The sequence below is a fragment of the Hordeum vulgare genome, chromosome 5H (assembly GCF_904849725.1).
Source record: "Hordeum vulgare subsp. vulgare chromosome 5H, MorexV3_pseudomolecules_assembly, whole genome shotgun sequence".
Classification (NCBI taxonomy): Eukaryota; Viridiplantae; Streptophyta; class Magnoliopsida; order Poales; family Poaceae; genus Hordeum; species Hordeum vulgare.
The window spans coordinates 281,338,391-281,360,979 of NC_058522.1; positions in this window are offsets into that span (position 1 = coordinate 281,338,391).

Sequence of the window (22,589 nt, forward strand, 5' to 3'; positions counted from 1 at the left end):
TAAGGAAGGTTCAGTGTTTAGGTTGCAGCATCCTAAGCATTTATGGTGGCTAACTTACATAGAAAAAGATATTGAAGGTGGTCTATACTAGCGGGTGAAGACTAGTTGATCAATAAGTGATCCTGAACACCTACTTACGTCAATCATAACCCCACCATGTTCCCGATCGAAGAGAGGTCTTTGAAGGGGACAGTCACGGATACACACATAGTTGGTAATTTTATTAGATTAGGTTCAAGTTATCTATAACCGGATGTTAACAAATATTCCAAGTTGCCACATAACCGCGGGCACGGCTTTCCGAAAGATTAAACCCTGCAGGGGTGCTCCAACTAGTCCATCACAAACGTTCACGGGCCGCAAAGTAATCCTCTATCACGAATCTCGTGATCTCGTCAGATTCCTTAGAGGTAAACCTTAACTCTAGGGAGAACCAAAGCTTCACCGGGATTCCTATACGCAAGATATATCGGTAAGGTATGACAAGACTAGGAGGACCTCCCGGTGTGTCGATGACCCCGATAAGAGCCGCGTATCTCAGTCTCAGGACAACACCGTCTATGCATAGTGGACAATGACCAATGCCTCAAGTTTCCCCGAGGTGGTATTGCCGACTGCTAGGTGGGTGGACCAACACTCATGAGGAGCACTGGCCCGGGTTGTTGATTAATTCCTCGGGGTAGCTATTCCCTATACATATTATTACTAAGTGATTAGCAATTAAAACCAATGTTGGGTCCTGCCGGACAAGTCTTAACACTACACGATTTATCAAGGGGGTCCCCATAACAACCCCGAACGTGTTAGGAGCGATCAGTTATGGAATAAACACCGATAGCCGGAAACTATGGTGGCAATAACGAAACAAAACACCCGGCAAAAGGCTAGGCCTTCTGTTATTTACCAAGTATATACGTGCATTAATTAAATCACAGATTTAACATAATGATATCAACTCATGTTATCACATGAGACAAATGCACCTCCAACTAGAAACACTAACATTAGAAGTTGAGCAAAGCCTTCAATATTTGCTAGGAGGGGATAAGTGTTTGGGTTTCATGGAAATATCAGGAGGCAATTATTTCAGTGGTAGGCAGTGAGCATATGACGAAGGAAACGTGAATCTAGCATAACAAGTCTAGGGATGGAATCAAGGTCATATCATCTTGCCTGTGATGTCCTCAGCTTGGAACTGCTCCTGTTCGTCCTGCACGTACTCTCCCGGATTCATGTACTCGTTCTCCGATCCTGGTGCTACCCAACATAAAAATAGCACCCAATGAACAACAACACAACAAGATGCAACAATCACATGATGCATGAGATGAAAATGTAGTATGCATCTCTATTCTAGTCACTTGCATATGTATGAGAAGAAAATACAACTTCTGGACATAACTGCACTCTAAGCTATCTTGACATGCATGAAGATGACATGACCAGATGCACCACGTGAAAACGATGCAAAAACATATAAAGAACGTTACGAACAGAGCTACGGATCAACCGGAAACAACGAAACAAGAAATGGAGTCCTACGGATCAAATCCTTCACAACACACTCCAATGGCATACTTATGGTATTCCCAGGTTGCCATATCACAAAACAAACAAGTATGGATGGAGTGGTGCAAGGAATATTACCACAGAATCAACTACGCACTCACAAGCATCAAAACATCAAAACTATACAATCTGTCACCCAAATGTGCCAAATAGGATATGTGGCAAAATCTATTCAAAACCACTACAAGCATGAGCAAAAAGATAATACAAAGGAGTTTCACACATAAAGTTCTACAGCTTCTAACTTGGCCAAAAATATCACTTTTCACGGACTTAGTGAAATTCTCAGATTCTCACTAGCTGATTATGCTCTGAAGCATTTTGACAGCACCCAAAACAATATCTACAGGAAACCAAATGGAATGAAAATTGACAGAGAGCTAGACAAACACAAAAGCTACAACTTTCCAGTTGATAGCAAGGGCTGATTCCCAACAGATGAACTTCTGCAAACACAACTACAAGGGAAGAAAATATAAGCAGTTTCTCAGACTTAGTGAAAATCACAGATTTTCACTAAACTGGAATTTTCAGCCACATGCCTACTTTGACGAGGCACAACTTGCACATATGAACTACTAAGCATGAAACAAAACCACCATGCTGTAGAGGGGTCCACCCACTACTGCCACAACAAGGAATAAACTTCTTGGGCTCATCACATCACATGGAACCAAGCTCTAAACATCGAACAAAAAAAAATGACATTCCCAGAAAGTGTTCCAAAGGCAAAACTGATTCCACCATTGGATTACTGGGATGATTCTACCCCAAAAACATATATAATACCTAGGCACTTGCATAGAACAATTGGGCTCAAAGCTAAGAAGAAAATAAGCATGGAATCACATCGAGGTGAATAGTGCATCATCCCATGTGCTTCTCACAAGAGTATCACCTACACATCCACTTGCACACTATCAACAGTCCAATGGTACACATGATGGGTACACCTCATGTTCATGTGCCTTAGCACACCACCACACACACACATACATCAAGCACATGCATAATAAGCACCTACACATGCTAGTTAGAGCACTCCACTAACTTACACTCACATCAAGCATCCTACACCTACACATACAAGTTTCCACAAGTGCTAACAAGGCACCTCATGCCTTGGGCATGTGTGACACACACACACATGCACACACACACAAGATCACAAACACTACACACAAAGTATGTGGAGGGGGACCCCCCCCCCCACACACTCTTGCACACACTAGTGCATAAGCTCATCATCATGCACATAAGTAACACACCACATAAACATGGAGACATATATCTACACATACATCTGTGACAGCCCAAGACCGACGTTCCAGAAGATTCCCCTTTATTTCTGTTTCCGTCGTGTGCTTATTTTTATTTGTTGCATCATCATGTAGTTTGCATCATCGCATCGTGCATGGCATCATGCATCGTGTGTCGCGTGTGGTGCTTCGAGTGCTCTCCGAGTCTTAGGCCGATAGGAACTCCCCTCCTCTCTTCTCTTTGATTTTGTTTTGGGGTTGTGTAAAAGTTTCCGTGTTAACCCTTTTAAAAAAAAGAGCGTCTTCTTTTAAAAAAAACCCTTTTATTAAATGCGGGGGCAACCCTTGGATTTTTTCTTTAATTTTCTCCTTTGGTTTTATTTTAAAACCGTCGCATTTACTTTTCTCTTTTAAAGGGCTTTTATTTTATTCTTTAAATAAAAGAGGTTTTATTTTGTTCTTCAAAAGGGTTTTGATTTTAAATTCTTTAAAAAGGTTTTAGTTTTTATTCGTTTAAAAAAAGGCCCAAACTAATTGTAAAGTTGGGGTGTATTTTTTTTAAAGGAGCAAAGACATTATTTTCTATTTTTGTTAAAAGCCTTTTCATTTTGTGTGAAGTTTTCTGTTTTTAAAAAGGGGAATAAAACCAAATAGGAAAGAGGGAGCCCCCCAGGCCTTCCCAGGCCCAGGCCGCAACCGCCCCTGCCCTAGCGGCTAGCACCACGAGCCCGTGTCCCCTCGTGCCCGATCTCGTTCTCCCCTGCGCGTCATCCCCCTCCTCTCGATCCCCTTCTCTCCCCGTTTCTTCCCTGTGCAGCCCCGTCCCGATTCCTCCTCCCTCTCCTCCCGCCGTCGCCTCCAGCAACTGCTCCTCCCATCGACCTCGCCATGGTTACCAGCCCCGCGCGCCCTGGCTTCCCTCCCCTGCCAGCGCCGAGACCCCCCCCCGCTCGCCGCACCTCCGCGCAGCCGTGCCATGGCCGTCGCCCCTGTTTCCTCCATGCGCCAGCAGCCCCGTCGCGCATGGCCTCGCTGGCCTCCCGCCTCGCCTCAATGTTCACCCGAGCCAGCTCGGTTGCCTCCCTGCGCCCGGCCCTCGCCGCCGTTCGCCCTCGCCCTCCTCCCCCTCCTCGCCGCGTGTTGCCGCCGTGCTCGTCGGTGCTCGACATCGCCCCTCCCCGCGTCAAGCTCCGTGCCTGGCCTCGACCTCGCCGTTCCCGCGTCTCCCTCTTCGCCCTGCAGGTCTCCCTCTTCCCCGCCGAGGTTCCCGAGCCGTCGCTGTGCTAGATGCGTGCGTGTTGTTGTCGCTTAGTTGCTGCTGGCCCCTGTATGTTGCGTTGCTAAGCTGCTGCCGTTTTTTTGCCTTGCCGATGTGCCTGCTGGATGATGTACCCTGCTGCTGTAGTTGTTACCTACTACTAGTTGTAGGTGCTGTGCTGCTGTCGCCGCTTGCTGCTGTCTACATTGTTTGCTCCTGCTGCTTGCTGCCGCTGATGCTAGCTGCTAGGTTGCTTGTTGGTTGCCGATGCGTTTTTGCTGCTAGTTAGATTGCGTAGCTTGCTTGCTAGCATGCTTGCGGTAGTATGCTCGCTGGTTGCCTGATGCTACGAGTTGCTGTTGTTGTCCCGTGCTACTTGCCTAGCTGTGCCGTGTTGTTGGCTGCCGTTAGGTGCCGTTGCTGCTTACTGTTCCCGGCGCCGTGCTCGCCTTGCTGTTGGTGCCGCTAGGCTGCTGCTGCCTGTAGTCGCTGCTGCTTGTGCCGAACTCACCTGTCGGCGTTTTGCTGTGGCTTGTACCGAGTTAGATGCTGCTAGCTTGCTTTGCTGTAGCTGATAGGCTAGGTTGTTAGTTGCTAGTGGTAGCTGCTGCTAGTTAGTTGCTTGTTTGTGCTGTCGCCTGCTGTCGCCTCGTGCACCAACCCCCTCCTTCATGGAATCGACAAGCTCGCCGCGAGTTCCACGACGTCCTCGACGGCCTCTTCGAAAACGTGATCGACTTCCGAGGTGAAGACTCTGTGCCGACGAGAAGAACCGTGAACGACTACCGTCGACGAGGCCGTGTACGACTACTTCCACGACGACCACGACTTCCAAGACGACCGTTGATCTCCTTCACCGATCCGAACCCCTCCGATATGCACGCGTCGAAGGTATACCGATGGGACATGTCGTGTACCGTGTACTAGTGATGTACGAATCTATGTGTTGTACAAGTTGAATGCATGTATGCACCGTATGTATGCACCGTTTGTTTGCCCGTGCACGTTGTCGTCCTTTTCGTCGTGCCCTCGACACATGGGAACCCGGTAACCGGGATCACCCCATCTTTATTTAGCGTTCCCGCACACGCTTCCTATACGTTGGCACGATACCCCATTGAGTTATCGGTATAGGAACGTTGCCGTGGCATCGTTTCCGATTTGCCGCCATGGTTTCCTCTCGCTCACCGTGGCGATACATGCTTATTTCCCTCCTTGTCGTGATGTGTTGAACTTGCATGCATGAGGCATTCATGGCATATATATATTGTGTTGCGGGTCTCTTGTGCCGTAGCTCCGTACTAAGTCCCGTGTGTTAGCTGTCTAGGATGCCACGTGGAATCGTCGTTTCACCCCTTGCCATGTTAAAAACATCTAATATTGCCGTGTAAATAATCAGGAGTGAATTAAATAATTAATCGTGGAGTTTCGTCGATATGCAACCCGTTGCATATCGAGCTTCATTTAATGTGTAGTGTTTGCGTGAGGTATTTTGCCATGCCATCCCTTGCATCATTGAACTGATCATGCATCATAGTAGGTTATGCATCATGTTGTGCATTGTGTGGTGAATATTCGTGTTGATGTTTGTTTCCGGTTGCCCGTATCGATAGAGTTCCGCAAGCGTGTCGGAATGTGAGGACCCGTTCGACTACGGTGGTTTGCCGACTCCACCGAGTTGTTCTTCTTCCAAGCGGGATTTCAGGCAAGATGATCAATTCCCCAGATACCATTACTATCATTGCCATGCTAGTTTTATCGTTTCTGTCGTTATGTCTCATTGCCTAACACATGTTACATATCAGCCTCTCAACAATGCCATGAAACCTTCAACCTGTTCGACCTAGCAAACCACTGATTGGCCATGTTACTGCTTGCTTAACCCTGTTGTTAGCGTTGCTAGTTGCAGGTGTAGTTGCTTCCATGTGATAACATGGGTTCCTTGTCATATCACCATATTAATGCTATTTAATTTAATGCACCTATATACTTGGTAAAAGGTGGAAGGCTCGGCCTTTCTAGCCTGGTGTTTTGTTCCACCTTTGCCCCCTTAGTTCTGGCTACCGGTGTTATGTTCCATAAATGAGCGCTCCTAAGACGATCGGGGTTGTTATGGGGACCCCCTTGATAATTCGTTTTAGATTAAAGCTGGTCTGGCAAGGCCCAACTTTGGTACTACATTTGCCTAAACACCTAATAAAATTGCATAGGGACTTTCCGGACCCCGAGGATAATTTAATCAACCCCCGGGCTAGTGCTCCTCATGAGTGTTGGCCCCACCTGAACGATGTCCGGCGCCCCTCTGGTCACCCCGAGGTTTAGCGATCCCGACGTCTAGCTCATCCGCCGTGTCCTGAGAACGAGGTACGCGACTCCTATCGGGATCGTCGACACGTCGGGCGGCCTTGCTGGGTTAGTTTTACCTTTGACGGAATATCTTGTGCATCGGGATTCAGGTGATGCTTTGGGTAATCTCAGAGTTGAGGTTTTCCACTATGGAATCCGACGAGATCGTGAGCTTCGTGATTGAGGATTTCTATGCGGCTTGTGGTAATTTGTGATGGACTAGTTGGAGCACACCTCTAGGGTTAAATCTTTCGGAAAGCCGTGCCCGCGGTTATGTGGCAACGTGGAAACTTTGTTTAACACTGGTTCTAGTAAACTTGAAGTTAACTTAATTAAAATATGCCAACTGTGTGCGTAACCGTGACTGTCTCTTTCGTGAGTTCTTTCTCCGACCGAGGACACGGTGGGTTATGTCTGTCGTAGGTAGGTGTTCAGGATCATTCATTTGATCATCAGTAGTTCACGTCCATTATGCGTAGATCTTCCCCCTCTTATTTCTTGTACTCGTAAGTTAGCCACCAAATATATGCTTAGCCGCTGCTGCAACCTCACCACTTAACCATACCTCACCCATTAAGCTTTGCTAGTCTTGATACCTTTGGAAATGAGATTGATGAGTCCCCTGTGGCTCACAGATTACTACAACACCAGTTGCAGGTACAGGTAAAGGTTACTTGACGCGAGCGCGTTGATTGTACATTTTGAGTTGCTTCTTCTTCTTCTTCTTCTTCTTCTTCGATCTAGGATGGGTTCCAGGCCGGCAGCCTGGGATAGCAAGGATGGACGTCGTTCTTATTTTTCTCGTTTGTTTTCGTCCGTATTCGGACCCTGCTCTTACTCTTGATGATTATGTAATGTACTGATGTGACTCTGATGTAGCTTGTGGTGAGTGTAAGCCAACTCTGTATATATATCTCTTCTTTTCAGTACATGTACTTGTAACGATATCCATTCTTGCGACACACGAGATGTGCTTCTATCCCTGATGAGGCCTTCGTGCCAATTTGAGGATAGGGTCGTATCTTGGGAGTGACAAGTTGGTATCAGAGCAGTACCGACCTAGGAGCCCCCTTGATTGATCGAACTTGGTCGAGTCGAGTCTAGTGAAAAACTTCTTTGAGTCTAGTTATATATCGGAGAGTAGGATTCTTTTTTCTCCTCTTCTATGCTCTGGTGAGGAATCTTGACGTAATAATTTAATTCTACTCCTCTTCTCACTCAAATTTTTTTTAGGATCACGCGGATATTTTTGGAATCTATATGATGCCGATGTGATGGAGTTCTGTCTTGGTGCCTCCTATCTGCTCTAAGTTTCAGGGGAGTTGAGCTCCAGGGGATTCTTGAGCACATCATTATCATTCAGATTTCTTAGTATCTCAGAACGAAAGATGTTCGTAATTGCTTCAATACTAGTAGTGGCGAGATAACCCCGATGTCCCCAGTACTGGTGCAGATTGTTCGGGAGTACTGCCATACTTTGTATCGTTGTGATCACGAGGATCTGTTGTAGATGACGGTCCGAGATTCTGGTTGTGTGTTGATGGATGTGATACAGGTGACGGGTTAGTATAGGAGTTGTGTGAAATACTCCTTGTATCCGTGTACCAGATTGCATGACCAGATATTTCGGGAATTCATAGGTGGGAATTCTAGTAGTTACTTATAGGACAATCTTCCAACAAATGCATGATGTTAGGTTGGGGTTCGACATCTAGTGGATTCCTGTCCACGAAAATATCGGACGCAATCTTTCTCATGAGTTTGTTCTGGCTTGTTTCATAAGCCTCATCACTTTGTTTTGTTGAATTTGGTAATTCAAGTTGCTTCGATGTCAAATGGTGATTTCAGATCTTTCCGAAGAGGTGTTCTCATACTTTTATGTGAGAATGCAAATTCTTTTCTTCGTACAATAGTCTCATCAATTTTGTCAACCAGAGTCGTCATGTTAATTCTTTTTCAACCGGTGTGCTTCTCTACAAATGAATTCAACCTTCTCCAGTTTTTGCAGATCATTCTCTCAATTCTTTCCGGAGTTCATCTCATCTGTCTGAAGTTGTCTTTGTTTTTCCCCGCCCTGCCGCCCTTTTTCTCAGTGATTCAATTTTCATCCAAGAATTTTCATTTCATTGTTGCTTCCGCTATCTTTTCTTCCATGTCCTATCCGGTGTTTTATTGTGAAGATTCTCAGGAGATTCGTGTCATATTTGTTCATTCTTGTCATCCTTACCGGTGAATTTAATTGAGTTGTCCGTGTTATCATATCCTTTTCATCCTTGTAATTCTTTCCTATGTTGGAAATTTTTATCAGTTTATCTTCTTGTTGTCATTTCTCTCTATTCTATCCGGAGCGTTGAAGTTATCTCAGAATTCTTGTTCTCAATTCTTTAGTTATTTCGAGGTGCTAACCTCATCTAGTTTTCTTGTACCGGTGCAATATCTCTCGTTCTAGCAAGCTTTTCAACGGTGGTTTCTTTGAGTGGGCCCATAACCCACCGTTTTTTCCCAGGATCTTATATAGCTTTGTAATCTTTCCGGAGATCTTTAATTCTATTCAACTATGACGTAAGTATGAATTTCATCAGTCATATTCCTTCTTCGAGATCTATTTGAATTAGTTCTCACATTTGGCTCAACCTCTCATTCTTCGTTATTCCAGAGTGTCTTAGTAATTCTTGGTGTTGTTCTCGTCATCATTCTCAGCTTGCAGTCTGAAGGAGTGTTTCTCTCGAATCTTGGTCCATTCTCTAGTAGATTCATCATTTCAGCCATGTGCCATCATCTTAACTGTTGTCAATCATGAGTATCCCTTTCTTGCTATCCGGTTTATTTCTGAATTGTTTCATTCTCGTTCCTCCGAAGGACATCATTTCAGAAGACTTCTTCGTTCTCAGCTTTCAGCTTTCATCCTCAATTCTTCTCCATTGTTGTCTCTTCGTTCGTCTCTCGGTTATTCCGGTGCCTTGTTCTAGTTTTTCTCTCAGGTGGCTCATGATCTCTTTGTTCTCATGTTTCTCCATTGATTCTTGGTTTTCCATTCAACTGTGAATTCTTACCGGTGCTTCCTTCAATTATGCCTCAAGTGGTGCTTATCTCTCTGCCTCTTCAGGATTCATTTCTAGAAGAATAACTTGTATGCTTAATCCGTTGTTGGTCATCAATTAAACTTGATGAAGGATAAGCATAACATAATTCTTATTCATGTTTCATAGTGATTTCAATCTTTCTTCCACAGTGCCTCATGATATCAATTCCTTTTTCTCAAGTGTTCTTTTTTTTTCTTTCCGGAGTTCCAAGTTCTATCAAGTATCTCTTTGTGAGGCTTCATCTAAATCCTGGCAAGGTCATAATCTTATTCTTTTCTACCTTCTTATCTTTGCATCATCCTTTTGTATACGGAGGCTCGTCACGGTGGTTCATCAAGGTTTCAATCCATTCTCAATTGTTCTTCAAGATTCTTGTTGGAGAACCTCAAGTATCCTTTCTCTTGCATTTATATGTGCAATTGTTCTTCCTTTATCCTTGGAGGTGGTATTATAGCATTCTTGTTAGTGTAGGAGTCTCGAAGAGTTTTCCTTTCAAGAATGAGATAATTAAACCCACCAATTCTATGATCATGAGATATTTTCAACCCATGATTTCTTCATTGAACTATCTTGGTTTGGACTTCACCTAAAGCTTTTCCTATGGATTGTGCTATCATGGTGCTTGTCATTAATCCCAATTCTCAATGCACCCTCTTGGTGTAAGAAGTTTTGATATCTTTGCTTTCATCTATCCTTGGTTCTTGTAGTGGTTGGTTGTCACCTCATATTTGTTGAGATGATTTTCATAAGCCCACTACTATCTTGTTTTTTTTTCGTTGTTGGTTTTCCGACTACTAAGTCAATTCTCTGTCCGGAGGCTCTTGAATTCTATCGTGGTGATAGTTGTCATTCCTTTCTTCATTCTCTTCTTCCGCTTGAGTTAGTTCCTATTCTTTTGTTCCGGAGGCATTGTGATGCTGCTCTTTTGGATCTATCATGTTGTTCTATCAAGATCATGGTGTTCTCTTGCTCTATTTAGTTGTTTGTTGTGAATATTGTCTATTTCTTCCATCTTATCTAATTTTGTGTCCCATTTTCCTACCGAAGTGCTACCGAATTTTTTCGTGAATTCTTGCTTCTTTCTCATATCATTCCTCATCGCTTTGCAACATTCAAAGATCAGTGTTTTCACTCGTTTGTCAAGAAGCGACTAAAGTTTTTACCTCTTGTTCTTTGTCATCCTCCCCTCCTTTCATTCTTGGATCTTGGGGCGAGATCCTCTTGTAGTGTAGGAGAGTTGTGACAGCCCGAGACCGACGTTCCAGAAGATTCCCTTTTATTTCCGTTTCCGTCGTGTGCTTATTTTTATTTGTTGCATCATCATGTAGTTTTCATCATCGCATCGTGCATGGCATCTTGCATCGTATGTCGCGTGTGGTGCTTCGAGTGCTCTCCGAGTCTTAGGGCGATACGAACTCCCCTCCTCTCTTCTCTTTGATTTTGTTTTGGGGTTGTGTAAAAGTTTCCGTGTTAACCCTTTAAAAAAAGAGCGTCTTCTTTTAAAAAAACCCTTTTATTAAATGCGGGGGCAACCCTTTGATTTTTTCTTTAATTTTCTCCTTTGGTTTTATTTTAAAACTGTCGCATTTACTTTTCTCTTTTAAAGGGCTTTTATTTTATTCTTTAAATAAAAGAGGTTTTATTTTGTTGTTCAAAAGGGTTTTGATTTTAAATTCTTTAAAAATGTTTTAGTTTTTATTCGTTTAAAAAAGGCCCAAACTAATTGTAAAGTTGGGGTGTATTTTTTTTAAAGGAGCAAAGGCATTATTTTCTATTTTTGTTAAAAGCCTTTTCATTTTGTGTGGAGTTTTCTGTTTTTAAAAAGGGGAATAAAACCAAATAGGAAAGAGGGAGCCCGCCCAGGCCTTCCCAGGCCTAGGCCGCAACCACCCCTGCCCTAGCGGCTAGCGCCCCGAGCCCGTGTCCCCTCGTGCCCGATCTCGTTCTCCCCTGCGCGTCATCCCCCTCCTCTCGATCCCCTTCTCTCCCCGTTTCTTCCCTGTGCAGCCCCGTCCCGATTCCTCCTCCCTCTCCTCCCTCTGTCGCCTCCAGTAGCTGCTCCTCCCATCGACCTCGCCATGGTTACCAGCACGGCGCCAGCAGCCCCGCGCGCCCCGGCTTCCCTCCCCTGCCAGCGCCGAGCCCCCCCCCCCCCCCCGCTCGCCGCGCCTCCGCGCAGCCGTGCCATGGTCGTCGCCCCTGTTTCCTCCACGCGCCAGCAGCCCCGTCGCGCATGGCCTCGCCGTTCGCCCAAGCCACCTCGGTTGCCTCCCTGGGCCCGGCCCTCGCCGCCGTTCGCCCTCGCCCTCCTCCTCCTCCTCGCTGCGTGTTGCCGCCGTGCTCGCCGGTGCTCGACATCGCCCCTCCCCGCGTCAAGCTCCCTGCCTGGCCTCGACCTCTCCGTTCCCGCGTCTCCCTCTTCGCCATGCAGGTCTCCCTCTTCCCCGCCGGCGCTCGCCGCCCGAGCCATCGCTGTGCTGGATGCGTGCGTGTTGTTGTCGCTTAGTTGCTGCTGGCCCCTATATGTTGCGTTGCTAAGCTGCTGCCGTTTTTTTGCCTTGCCACTGTGCCTGCTGGATGATGTACCCTGCTGCTGTCGTTGTTACCTACTGCTAGTTGTAGGTGCTGTGCTGCTGTCGCCGCTTGCTGCTGTCGACGTTGTTTGCTGCTGCTGCTTGCTGCCGCTGATGCTAGCTGCTAGGTTGCTTGTTGGTTGCCGATGCGTTTTTGCTGCTAGTTAGATTGCGTAGCTTGCTTGCTAGCATGCTTGCGGTAGTATGCTCGCTGGTTGCCTGATGCTACGAGTTGCTGTTGTTGTCCCGTGCTACTTGCCTAGCTGTGCCGTGTTGTTGGCTGCCGTTAGGTGCCGTTGCTGCTTACTGTTCCCGGCGCCGTGCTCGCCTTGCTGTTGGTGCCGCTAGGCTGCTGTGCTGCTTGCTGTGCATGCTGCCTGTAGTCGCTGCTGCTTGTGCCGAGCTCGCCTGTCGGCATTTTGCTGTGGCTTGTACCGAGTTAGATGCTGCTAGCTTGCTTTGCTGTAGCTGATAGGCTAGGTTGTTAGTTGCTAGTGGTAGCTGCTGCTAGTTAGTTGCTTGTTTGTGCTGTCGCCTGCTGTCGCCTCGTGCACCAACCCCCTCCTTCATGGAATCGACAAGCTCGCCGCGAGTTCCACGACGTCCTCGACAGCCTCTTCGAAAACGTGATCGACTTCCGAGGTGAAGACCCTGTGCCGACGAGAAGAACCGTGAACGACTACCGTCGACGAGGCCGTGTACGACTACTTCCACGACGACCACGACTTCCAAGACGACCGTTGATCTCCTTCACCGATCCGAACCCCTCCGATATGCACGCGTCGAAGGTATACCGATGGGACATGTCGTGTACCATGTACTAGTGATGTACGAATGTATGTGTTGTACAAGTTGAATGCATGTATGCACCGTATGTATGCACCACTTGTTTGCCCGTGCACGTTGTCGTCCTTTTTGTCGTGCCCTCGACACATGGGAACCCGGTAACCGGGATCACCCCATCTTTATTTAGCGTTCCCGCACACGCTTCCTATACGTTGGCACGATACCCCATTGAGTTATCGGTATAGGAACGTTGACGTGGCATCGTTTCCGATTTGCCGCCATGGTTTGCTCTCGCTCGCCGTGGCGATACATGCTTATTTCCCTCCTTGTCGTGATGTGTTGAACTTGCATGCATGAGGCATTCATGGCATATATATATTGTGTTGCGGGTCTCTTGTGCCGTAGCTCCGTACTAAGTCCCGTTTGTTAGCCGTCTAGGATGCCACGTGGAATCATCGTTTCACCCCTTGCCATGTTAAAAACATTTAATATTGCCATGTAAATAATCAGGAGTGAATTAAATAATTAATCGTGGAGTTTCGTCGATATGCAACCCGTTGCATATCGAGCTTCATTTAATGTGTAGTGTTTGCGTGAGGTGTTTTGCCATGCCATCCCTTGCATCATTGAACTGATCATGCATCATAGTAGGTTATGCATCATGTTGTGCATCGTGTGGTGAATATTTGTGTTGATGTTTGTTTCCGGTTGCCCGTCTCGATAGAGTTCCGCAAGCGTGTCGGAATGTGAGGACCCGTTCGACTACGATGCTTTGCCGACTCCGCCGAGTTGTTCTTCTTCCAAGCGGGATTTCAGGCAAGATGATCATTTCCCCAGATACCATTAGTATCATTGCCATGCTAGTTTTATCGTTTCTGTCGTTATGTCTCGTTGCCTACAACATGTTAAGTATCAGCCTCTCAACAATGCCATGAAACCTTCAACCTGTTCGACCTAGCAAACCACTGATTGGCTATGTTACTGCTTGCTTAACACTGTTGTTAGCGTTGCTAGTTGCAGGTGAAGTTGCTTCCATGTGGTAACATGGGTTCCTTGTCATATCACCATATTAATGCTATTTAATTTAATGCACCTATCTACTTGGTAAAAGGTGGAAGGCTCGGCCTTTCTAGCCTGGTGTTTTGTTCCACCTTTGCCCCCTTAGTTCCGGCTACAGGTGTTATGTTCCATAAATGAGCGCTCCTAACACGATCGGGGTTGTTATGGGGACCCCCTTGATAATTCGTTTTAGATTAAAGCTGGTCTGGCAAGGCCCAACTTTGGTACTACATTTGCCTAAACACCTAATAAAATTGCATAGGGACTTTCCGGACCCCGAGGATAATTTAATCAACCCCCGGGCCAGTGCTCCTCATGAGTGTTGGCCCCACCTGAGCGATGTCCGGCGCCCCTCTGGTCACCCGGAGGTTTAGCGATCCCGACGTCTAGCTCATCCGTCGTGTCCTGAGAACGAGGTACGCGACTCCTATCGGGATCGTCGACACGTCGGGCGGCCTTGCTGGGTTAGTTTTACCTTTGACGGAATATCTTGTGCATCGGGATTCGGGTGATGCTTTGGGTAATCTCAGAGTTGAGATTTTCCACTAGGGAATCCGACGAGATCGCGAGCTTCGTGATTGAGGATTTCTATGCGGCTTGTGGTAATTTGCGATTGACTAGTTGGAGCACCCCTGCAGGGTTAAATCTTTCAGAAAGCCGTGCCTGCGGTTATGTGGCAACGTGGAAACTTTGTTTAACACTGGTTCTAGTTAACTTGAAGTCAACTTAATTAAAATATGCCAACTGTGTGCGTAACCGTGACTGTCTCTTTCGTGAGTTCTTTCTCCGATCCAGGACACGGTGGGGTTATGTCTGACGTAGGTAGGTGTTCAGGATCATTCATTTGATCATCAGTAGTTCACGTCTGTTATGCGTAGATCTTCCCCCTCTTATTTCTTGTACTTGTAAGTTAGCCACCAAATATATGCTTAGCCGCTGCTGCAACCTCACCACTTAACCATACCTCACCCATTAAGCTTTGCTAGTCTTGATACCTTTGGAAATGAGATTGCTGAGTCCCCTGTGGCTCACAGATTACTACTACACCAGTTGCAGGTACAGGTAAAGGTTACTTGACGCAAGCGCGTTGATTGTACATTTGGAGTTGCTTCTTCTTCTTCTTCTTCTTCTTCGATCTAGGATGGGTTCCAGGCCGGCAGCCTGGGATAGCAAGGATGGACGTCGTTCTTATTTTTCTCATTTGTTTTCGTCCGTAGTCGGACCTTGCTCTTACTCTTGATGATTATGTAATGTACTGATGTGAGTCTGATGTAGCTTGTGGCGAGTGTAAGCCAACTCTGTATATATATCTTTTCCTTTCAGTACATGTACTTGTGACGATATCCATTCTTGCGACACGACGAGATGTGCTTCTATCCCTGACGAGGCCTTCGTGCCGAATTGAGGATAGGGTCGCATCTTGGGCGTGACAACATCCTAGTGCATACACACACATACGCACACATGAGCTAGCTACCACAACACATGTGCACCCAAGGTCCTACACATAATATCTACACTTGCTAGCAAAATACTATGAACACCTACTGGTTATGAGGAGAGAAAAACCACACAAGGGCACCTAGCAAGCTGCAGCATCAATCTAGCCAGCAAGAGGAAATCAGCAAGGAAAAATAGGCAAAAATACAAAAGGGCTTTGGGGGATTCGAACCCCAACCCTGCTGGTCACACACAAACAAGCAAACCACTACGCTACTTCTCATTTACTTGACAGTATAGGGAAGAATAGCAGGGTAAAGTTGCCCCTCCTTCTACTGATGCTACTGTGCCAAAACATATCACAAAAAGGGGGTGGCGCCGCGGGGTTTTGATCCCACGACCACCTGATCAACAGACCACACTGCAAACCACTACGCTGCGCTAAGAAACTTAACAAAGAAGAGGGGGTTTCCCTATTGGGTACCCCTCTCTGCTCCTGCAACAGAGACGACGCAGCATCGCTCACCGGAGCATGGCCTTCTACCACTACTGCTGCTCTGCGTGGATCGCCTACACTACCACCACTGCTGCTCTGCGTGGATCGCCTACACTACCACTACTGCTGATGCAAATCGGATGCAGAACCGAAGCAGGGGAATGGGAACACCGGGAACACGCTGGAGAAGAGCTCCTGCCTGTCGATGTGGTCGCGCCCTCATAACCCACAAGTGTAGGGGATCGTAACAGTTTTCAAGGGTAGAGTATTCAACCAAAATTTATTGATTCGACACAAAGGGAAGCGAAAGAATATTCTCAAGTATTAGCAGCTGAGTTGTCAATTCAACCAAACCTGAAAGATCAGTGTCTGCAAGCAGAGTATCAGTAGCAAAGTGGTATGATAGCAACGGTGCCAGAAACAGGTCTGTTGACGGCAGACTATTCCTAACTTGTTGTAAGAATGGCGCCACTAAAGTGTTGCAGCAAGTAACAGCAAAGTAGCAAATAACAACAGTAGTGACAGCAGTAGCAGCAGAGTAATAGCATTAGCAACAGAGTAACCGCAACAGCAGTAATAGTAGTAGCAGCAAAGTAACATAACAAGGACCAGTAGTAAAAGGCTTGTAGGCAGTGGATCGGTGATGGATGAGTATGCAGGATGTGATTCATGATGTAACAGCTATAATACGGAGAGATAAGTAACTAGCTCCCGTTCGTCAATCTAATGTAGGCATGTATTCCGTATGTACTCATACATGCTTAGGAAAAAGAACTTGCAAGACATCAATTGTCCATCCCTCCCGTGGCAGCGGGGTCCTAATGGGAACTACGGGATATTAAGGTTCTCCTTTTAATAAAGAACCGAACCAACGCATTAACACGTGGTGAATACATGAACTCCTCATACTATGGTCATCTCCGGGAGTGGTTCGAGCTATTGTCACTCCGGGGTTGCCGGGTCATAACACATAGTAGGTGACTACAACTTCCAAGATAGGATTCAAAACACACATATATTGGCGACAACATAATAGGTTCAGATTTGAAATCATGGCACTCGGGCCCTAGTGACAAGCATTAAGCATGGCAAAGTAGTAGCAACATCAATCTCAGAACAGAGCGGATACTAGGGATCAATCCCCGTCAAAACTAACTCGATTACATGTTAGATCTCATCCAACTCATCACCGTCCAGCAAGCCTACGATGAGATTACTCACGAACGGTGAAGAGCATCATGGAATTGGCGATGGAGGAAGGTTGATGGTGATGATGGCAACGATTTCCCCTCTCCGGAGCCCATAACGGACTCCAGATCTGCTCTCGAGATGAAGAACAGGAGGTGGCAGCGCCTCCGTATCGTAAAACGCGATGAATCCTTCTCTCTAATTTTTTTCCGAGCAAAACGGAATATATAGAGCTGAGTTTGGATGCGGTGGAGCCTCATGGGCCCCACAAGCCCTCACGGCGCGTCTAGGGGGGTGGCCGCGACCCATGGGCTTGTGGCCCACTGGCTCACCTCCTCCGGTGGATCTTTGCGCAGGTATTTTTCATTAATTCCAGAAAAATTCTCCATAAATTTTCAGGTCACTCCGAGAACTTTTATTTCTACACAAAAACAACACCATGACAATTCTGCTGAAAACAACCTTAGTCCGGGTTAGTTCCATTCGAATCATGCAAATTAGAGTCCAAAACAAGGGCAAAAGTGTTCGGAAAAGTAGATACGACGGAGACGTATCAACTCCCCAAGCTTAAAGCCTTGCTTGTCCTCAAGCAATTCAGTTGACAAACTGAAAGAGACAAAAGAAAAACTTTGACAAACTCTGTTTGATATTGTTGTGGAAACTATGTCTAACTCATAACCAGAATTTCAGGAAGATCACAAGCAAACCACATAAGCAAATGACATCTAGGTCTCATGGTAAACTCATATCAATGGCATAATCAACTAGCGAGCAAATAATAATAAGCCTCAAATGTCAACACTTCAATCAAAACAATATGAAGCAGTACGAACAGGTGGTATCTCGCTAGCTCTTTCTGAGACCGCAAAACATAAATGCAGAGCACCTTCAAAGACCAAGGGCTGATTAAACATTGTAACTCATGGCAAAGAAGATCCAGTCACAATCATACTCAACACAGTTAAAAGCAAAGCATAAAAACGATAGAGGTGCTCTCTAATTGGTGCTTTTATAAGAGGAGGATGACTCAAGAGGAACATAAATAGACAAGCCCTTTGCAGAGGGAAGCATTGATTTGCAGACGTGCCAGAGCTCAAGCTTTTAAAACAGTGATAATAATTTTGGGTGGCATGCTTTCATTGTCAACGCAATTACTAAGAGTTCCCAACATCTTCCACGCTACACATGCTATAGGCGGTTCCCAAACAGAAAAGTAAAGTTTTGACTCCCCCACCACCAATCAATCACACTCCACGGCTAGCCGAATCCTCGGGTACCGTCCATACCAACATCAATCCTGGGGGAGTTTTGTTTGCAATTATCTTTTAGATTTGAGCATGGAACTGGGAATTCCAATTACCGGCCCCTTTCTCGTGAATGATAGTGAATAAACACATATCGAGGATAACACGCCTAGCATGGAAGATACCAATAGCCCCCTGTCACCACATGAGCGGTTCGGGCATGCAAAACAGGTTATTTCTTGAAGGTTTAGAGAGTGGCACATGCAAATTTACTTGGAACGGCAGGTAGATACCGCATATAGGTAGGTATGGTGGACTCACATGGAACAAGTTTGGGTTTATGGAAGTGGATGCACAAGCAGTATTCCCGCTTAGTACAAGTGAAGGCTAGCAAAAGACTGGGAAGCGACCAGCTAGAGAGCGACAACAGTCATCAAAATGCATTGAGATTAACTAACATTGAGTGCAAGCATGAGTAGGACATAAATCACCATGAACATGAATATCATGGAGGCTATGTTGATTATGTTTCAAGTACATGCGTGAACATGCGCCAAGTCAAGCCACTTGAATCATTCAAAGGAGGATACCATCCTATCATACTACAACACAATCATCTCAAAATTCATGTGGGCATCCAAGACAAACCATTATAAGCTCCTAGCTAAGTAAGCATGGCATAATCAACTATGATCTCTAAGTCGTCATTGCAAACTTGTTTCTCTCACAACAAAGCTGAATCAGGCATGATGAGCTAGTCATATTTACAAAAACAAAATAGATCGAATTCATACCAGCTTTTCCAGGCTCAGTCACTTCATCATATATCATCATTATTGCTTTCACTTGCACGACCGAATGATGTGAACAATAATAAGCGTGCTTGTGCATCGGACTGAAGCTGGAATCTGCACGCAAACACAAAGGAGAAGACAAAGTAATATGTCTCTTTAACAGCTAAACAGGTATGCATGCGAGAGCCACTAAACATTGTAACCAATATCTTCTACCTTGACCCAAAGAAAAAGAGAACTATTCACACGGGAAAGCTCCCAACAAGCAAAAGAAGAAAAAAAAGAAAATATTTTTGGGTTTTCTCAAACTAGACAGACGAAAAGAAAACAAGAAAAAGAAAATAAACTAACACGGATGATAAAGTGGCAAAGTGTAAACACCGACGAACAAAGTGAAGGCATAAGCAAGAATGTAAAGTCGGTGAGAACACGTACTCCCCCAAGCTTAGGCTTTTGTCCTAAGTTGGTCTACTCCCAAGGATGGTCCTGGCAAAACCCAAAATCATAACGGGGGTTATACGGGAGCGCTGCAGCCACTGCCTCAATAGCTGCCTCACGGAGACGAGCAACCTTTGCCTCCCTCTCATACTCCTCTGCCTCTTCTGTCGTTATGTAATATCTCCGTTTTACCTGATTTCAAAGAAGGCAGGAGCAGGAAGGGTAATATGGAAAACATGCTGCCGGTTAAATATCAAACAGTATAGGAGGGTGATGTCTACTACGCAACCTTCTCCTTGTAGATGTTGTTGGGCCTCCAAGTGCAGAGGGTTGTAGGACAGTAGCAATTTTCCCTCAAGTGGGTGACCTAAGGTTTATCAATCCGCGGGAGGCGTAGGATGAAGATGGTCTCTCTCAAGCAACCCTGCAACCAAATAACAAAGAGTCTCTTGTGTCCCCAACACACCGAATACAATGGTAAATTGTATAGGTGCACTAGTTCGGCGAAGAGATGGTGAAACAAGTGCAATATGGATGGTAGATATAGGTTTTTGTAATCTGAAATTACAAAAACAGCAAGGTAACTACTAACAAAAGTGAGCACGAACGGTATTGCAATGCGTGGAAACAAGGCCTAGGGTTCATACTTTCACTAGTGAAGTTCTCTCAACAATGATAACATAATTGGATCATATAACTAGCCCTCAACATGTAACAGAGAGTCACTCCAAAGTCACTAATAGTGGGGAACAAATGAAGAGATTATTGTCGGGTACGAAACCACCACAAAGTTATTCTTTCTGATCGATCTATTCAAGAGTCCTTAGTAAAATAACACGAAGCTATTCTTTCCGTTCGATCCATCATAGAGTTCGTACTAGAATAACACCTTAAGATACATATCAACCAAGACCCTAATGTCACCTAGATACTCCATTGTCACCTCAAGTATCCGTTGGCATGATTATATGATATGCATCACATAATCTCAGAATCATCTATTCAACCAACACATAGAACTTCAAGGAGTGCCCCAAAGTTTCTACCAGAGAGTCAAAACGTGAGCCAACCCCTGTGCATAGGTTCCCAATGTCACGAACCCGCAAGTTGATCACCAAAACATACATCAAGTACTCACATGAATCCACGTGCGCCAACCCATATGCATAGGTTCCCAATTGTCACAAACCCGCATGTTGATCACAACAGATAGACACGTGCAAGACATACATCAAGTGTTCTCAAAGACTCAATCCGATAAGATAACTCAAAAGGGGAAACTCAATTCATTACCAGAGGGAGAGGGGTAAGAACATCATAAGATCTAACTATAGTAGCAAAGCCCATGGTACATGGAGATCAAGACATCTCAAGAACACGAGAGAGAGAGATCAAACACATAGCTACTGGTACATACACTCAGCCCCGAGGGAGAACTACTCCCTCCTCGTCATGGAGATCGCCGGGATGATGAAGATGGCCACCGGAGATGGATTCCCCCTCCGGCAGGGTGCCAGAACGTGCTCGAGATTGGTTTTTGGTGGCTACAGAGGCTTGCGGCGGTGGAACTCCCGATCTAGGTTTCTTTCTGCAGGTTTCTGAATTTATAGGAATTTATGGCGGTGGAATTACGTCGGTTGGGCCCACAAGGAGGTCACAAGCCTGGTCGCCACCACCTAGGGGGCTGGTGGCGGCGTCAGGGCTTGTGACTCCCTCGTGGCTCTTCTGGCTTTCTTTCAAAGCTCCAGGGGTCTCTTTTGGTACAAAAAAATCATCGTAAAGTTTCATTCCATTTGGACTCCATCTGAAAATGTGCCAAAAACACGGAAAAAACGGAAACTGGCACATGGCACTGAGTTAATAGGTTAGTCCCAAAAAAGATATAAAATAGCATATTCATGCATATAAAACATCCAAAGTTGACAAGATAATAGCATGGAACCATCAAAATTAATAGATACGTTGGAGACGTATCAAGCATCCCCAAGCTTAACTCCTGCTCGTCCTCGAGTAGGGAAGTGATAAAGAATGAATTTTTGATGTTGCATGCTACCTAGCATAGTTGTGCTTTGTAACTTCTCTCACGTGACATGAATGTTCAGATCCGTTAGATTCAAAACAATAGTTTTCTATTGACGTGGAAACAATTATAATTCAAGTAAATTAGCAAGTTAATCATGAACTTTCAAAATAACAAGGCCAAAAGAAAGTTATCCCTACAAAAGCATATAGTCTGGCTGTGCTCTATCATCATTGCACAACGAATTTAAATCATGCACAACCCCTGTATTGGCCAAATAATTGTTTCACACCTTTACTTTCTCAAACCTATTCCACTCTCACGCAATACATGAGCGTGAGCCATGGTTTTAGCACTATAAGTGGTGTGGAGTGTGGTGGAGGTTGCAAGGCAAACAAGGAGAAGATGGTCACATTGACTAGGCATATCAATGAGCTATGGAGATGCTCATCAATAGATATCAACGTGAAAGAGTAGGGACTGCCATACAAATGATGCACTAGAGCTAAGAGTATGTGAAAGCTCTTAAAGAAAACTAGTGGGTGTGCATCCAACTTGCTTGCTCACGAAGACCTAAGGCAATTTTAAGGAAGCCCATCATAGGAATATACAAGCCAAGTTATATAATGAAAATTTCCCACTAGCTATATGGTGGTGATAAAACGAGAGACTCTCAACCATGAAGATCATGGTGCTTAATATGCACAAGTGTGGAAAGGTGGTAGCATTGTCCCTTCTCTCTTTTTCTCTCATTTTATTTTTATTTTTTTGGTGGGCTCTTTGGCCTCTTTTTTTTGTTTTTTTTGGTGGGCATCTTTGGCCTCTTTTATTTCCTCACATGGGACAATGCTCCATCAATGATGATCATCACACTTTCAACTCAAAACTTAGAGCAACGATGACTCTAAATGGAATGCCTTCGGTAGTGCACCGTGAAAATGATCTAGCATGGCATAGACATTAATGGAAACATCATGCTAGATATATTACGGTCATGCAATGGCAATGTAGACGTGGTGGCACATGTCATGGTGGT